Source organism: Notamacropus eugenii, chromosome 3, assembly GCF_028372415.1.
Source record: "Notamacropus eugenii isolate mMacEug1 chromosome 3, mMacEug1.pri_v2, whole genome shotgun sequence".
Taxonomy (NCBI): domain Eukaryota; kingdom Metazoa; phylum Chordata; class Mammalia; order Diprotodontia; family Macropodidae; genus Notamacropus; species Notamacropus eugenii.
In genome coordinates this window covers 321,890,904-321,895,589 of record NC_092874.1, presented here as the reverse complement: position 1 = coordinate 321,895,589, position 4,686 = coordinate 321,890,904, and the positions used below count along the sequence as shown (strand labels likewise).

The 4,686-nt window shown below is 35.6% G+C and overlaps 1 pseudogene; it reads left to right on the top strand.

Moving 5' to 3' along the window:
- Positions 1-1,354: 1,354 nt before the first annotated feature.
- LOC140531587 (heat shock cognate 71 kDa protein-like) lies at positions 1,355-3,114 on the top strand (annotated as a pseudogene).
- Positions 3,115-4,686: the final 1,572 nt, after the last annotated feature.

The following is a 4,686-nucleotide window of genomic DNA, read 5'->3' as shown; positions in this document are numbered from 1 at the left end:
CTATTTTATGGCTGATAGTTCATAATTTATAATATTAATTTTGTTCAAATTAATCAAGAATCAAGTTCTATATTTCTTATCTGATTCAATTTTCAATTTTACTGCTTGGACTCCTTTAAACTATATAAAAACTATATAAATAAACTATATAAACTATATAAATATAAACTACAGAAATTCTCCTTATCATCCTTCTTTGGAGAGAAGTCACTTTCTCTTCTCTAATTTCTTTGTTTCTCAAGGTGATATAGGAATATTTTTCATGTTGAAATATTAAATTTTTCTATTTCTCCTGTTTAGCTCTATGGATGCTCTAATTTGTATGACTTTTCTTTCAGCTGCTGATGTTAAGAAACTCTAGAATTTCTATTGTATATACGGCTTCCTGGTTCTCAAGAATTTCTTTGCCCTCCTTTATGTGGGGGATTTGGCTATCTCCACTGGTCTCTTGTCACTTTTGCCAAGATATTTTCTGATGTCTTGCATAAGTAGTGTTTCTTGATGACTCTACCTCTCCTGCGACTCTTACCCTGAAAATGGCAACCACATTATATTCTACTGTATACAAGTCTTGAAATATTTTGATCTTTATATTTTCTGTCAAAAATTGTGGGAGTATGTGTTTGTTGGGGATTCTTCTAGCCAATCCAACTTTTTCAAAGTATTCTATTTTGCCATAGTTGATCTGTTATTTAAATTTATGATATCAAACAAAAAAAAAAGCTCTTGAAACTTGAACAAATCTTTTTATATACTGATTTGAGATGTGAACTCTGTTTCACACTCATTTAAACCAGTATTCCTGGAATTTGCATAGACTGAACCTTTTGAATGACCTTAGGTTTCTCAACTTTTCATTCTTAAGTTTTTTAAAAACTCATCAACTTTGTCACTTATTTCTTTTAAACTATGCTTAGAAATGAGGTTATTTTCTTCCCTACTGTATTCCCTACTATATTCTTCCCTACTACCAAACAACTTACCAAACAAACAAAACTGCACTTCATGTCAAAGTATTAGCTTTTACCTCTCCTTCCATTTTCAGGTACCACTTCCTATCCTCTCTGTCTTTACATTGGTTTCCTGGAATATTCTTCTTCCTTACCTTTATGACATAGAATCCCTCTCCCCCTTAAAGAAATAGCTCAGATACTCAGTGCAGTAGTAACCATTCCTTCTCCACAGTGGTCAGTTGTGACCCCTTACTCACCAGCAACCATGTAGAACGGACCCACAGCTGCCATTGATCTTCGCACCACTTACTCCTGTGTGGGAGTCTTCCATCATGGGAAAGTGGAGATCATTGCTAATGACCAAGGAAGCTGACACAGAATGTTTAATGGGTGATGCTGCAATGAAGTAAGTTGCAATGAACCCCAGCAACATAGTTTTTGATGCCAAACATCTAATTGGTTGCAAATTTAATGATGCATTTGTACAGTCAGAAATGCGGCATTGACCTTTTATAGTGGTGAACAATGCAAACAGCATAAGGCTCAAGAGGAGTACAATGGGGGACATCAAGAGTTTCTATCCAGAAGTATCTTCTATGGCCTTGACCAGGATAAAAGAAATTGCTGAAGCTTACCTTGGGAAGACTGGTACAAATGCTTTGGCGACAGTACAAGGTTATTTCAATGATTCCCTCTGTCAAACCAATAAAGCTTCTGGAACCATTACTGCTCTCAATGTGTTCATAATTATCAATGAGCCAATTGCAATTGCTATTGCTTCTAGCTTGGACAAAAAGGTTGGTGCCAAGAGAAATGTGTTGATCTTTGATCTTGGAGGTAACACTTTCAGTGTTTCCATTCTTACCATTGAAGATGCCATCTTTGGGGTCAAATCCATATCTAGGGACACCCGCTTGGGTGGGGAGGACTTTGACTAATGAATGGTCAACCATTTCATTGCCAAGTTCAAACAAAAGCACAAGAAGGTCATCAGTGAGAATAAGATGGCTGTTTGCTGTCTTTCCACTACTTGTGGATGTTTAAAGCATACCCTGTCTTCCAGTACCCAGGCCATTATTGAGAATGACTCTCTCTATGCATGAAGATATCAACTTCTATACATTAATCACCCAAGCCCGTTTTGAAGAACTGAACGCTGATCTCTTCTGTGGTACACTTGACCTGTGGAAAAGGTCTTAAGAGATGCCAAGTTAGATAAATCACAGGTTCATGACTTCATCCTTATGGGTGACTGCACTTCAGTCCCTAACATCCAGTCACTTTTTCAGTGGCAAGCAGTTCAACAAGAGTATCGGTCCTAATGAGACTGTTGCCTATGATGCAGCTATCCAGGCTGCCATTTTGTCTGGAGATAAATCTAATAATGTGAAAGACTTCCTGCTGTTGGATGTCACTCCTCTTTCCATTGATGAAAATGCTGATGGAGTTATGCCCATTCCATTCAAATATAATACCACCATCCCCACCAAGCAGACACAGACCTTTTCCACCTGTTCAGACAACCAGCTTGGTGTGCTTCTTCAGGTTTACGAAGACAAGAGAGCAATGACAAAAGACAACAACCTTCTTGGCAAATTTGAACTCTCAGGATTCTCCCCAGCACCCAGGGTGTTTCTCAGATTGACCTAACATTTGACATTGATGCAAATGGCATCCTCAATGTTTCTGCTGTGGATAAGAGCACAGGCAAGGAGAACAAGATCACCATCACCAATGATAAAAGACATTTGAGCAAAGAAGACATTGAGTGCATAGTTCAGGAGACTGAGAAATACCAGGCTGAGGATGAGAAGCAGAGACACAAGGTGCCTTCCAAAAATTCCCTTGAATCTTATGCTTTCAACATGAAGGCTACCACAGAGAACGAGAAAACTACAAAGCAAAATTTGGTGATGAAGACAAACAGAAGACCCTTGACTGATGTAATGAAATAATCAACTGGCTGGATAAGAACCAGACTGCTGAGAATGAAGAATTTGAGCATCAGCAGAAATAATTGGAGGTTTGCAACCACATCATTACTAAGCTGTACCAGAGGGCAGGGGGCATGCCATAAGGTACACCTGGTGGATTCCCAGGCAGTGGAGCAACCCCATCTGGAGGTACTTCTTCTGGACCCATGATTGAAGAGGTAGACTAAACATACCAGAAGAAATAGCATTCCACACAGTTTTCCAAAAATTAAAGCACTCAAATTTGTATCCAAGGCAGTAATGGTTTAAAAGTAACATTCAAGCTACTATATAAATCTGGGCATCCTGAATACTTAAACGTGTGCAGAGGGAGAGAAGTGAACAACATTGCACTTTATCAGTACTGTAACGAAGTAGAAATGCAATTCTTGTCCTGGAGAATAAAATCTTTTTAAAATTGGCACCATAAATAAAAAAAGGAATACCTGAAACATTATCTTCTAAAGAAAGGCATTGTTGATCCTCGAAATTCTAGCATTTGTTTATGTAATTGTTAAATTTATATTTATGCTATATATTTACATACATATATACATATATGTATTAAATTATGGTTCTTTTTTTAGAATATAAACTCTTTGCATTTAGGGATTATTTAACTCTTTGTATATGTAAACTAAGCACCTAGTACAGGACTTGCATATAGTAGGAATTTAATAAGCACTTATTTATTAAGAATATTAATTATTATTAATTGACCACAATGACCATGGACTCTATGATAATACATTATTGTGATATTTGGAGCTGAGGACTCATCTGAGAAAATGTAGCATTAATGCCTTGTAGATAATTCCTCATATCTAGTCCTATTTTTTAAAAATGATGCAGTGCTTAAGCATAGTAGCAGGATTTATCTCTTCAGTCTATTTAAAATGTATTTTTTTTTTTGTCCTCTAAAAGTCAGGACTAGTTGACAAGATATTTGTATTTCTGATTATTTTACTTCAGTTTTTGGTGATCCCGCTTATCCCACAGCTTTCATGACAAAGACAATGTATTCAACTTGAAAGAGGTTATTTTTATTATTCATCTTATTCTTATTTTACTCAATGAAATACAGATAAAAAGAGACCAATATTAAGTTATTTTTCTGCTATTGGATTGGACTACTTAATGTTCGGTTAGTGAATTATTGTACCAGTGGATAAAATATATGTAAAAAATAAAACAATTGAGGTGTAAGTTTATCTTCTATATACTTACTGAAAGCATCTTAAGTAAAATTTCACTAGCAGACAAGATGATGAAGATGTTATGTTTTTTATCCTATTCCCACATAATTTTGATTAGTGCTACTGGGTCTCTATACTTTGAAAATTTTTGATTCCATTTAACTTGGAGATTATAAGTTTTGGGTAGAAGAACATTTCAAAAACCCATTCTCAATTTTTTTATTGATCAATATTATTTCTGCTTATTTATGAGTAATTACTGTGTTAATGATTTAATTCTAAAAGCAAAGACGGAACTATTGCCCACAATTACTCAGATATAGCATTAAATTATCAAGAAGGATCGTTTGAGGTCTGTATTAGTTCTGTTAGTTCTAGCATGGAAATTTATTATCTATCACTCTATAAAAGAGAACGAGTTACTGATATAGGATGCTAGCTAGAAGGCCATGTTTACCTAGGTGTTTGGTAGATATTAAAATTTTACAGAGTGCAGTCATTTGTTAACTGTTTCTACTGTCATAGTAGAAGGATGCCCTCTTGTAACTTTGACCTAGGTCTAGA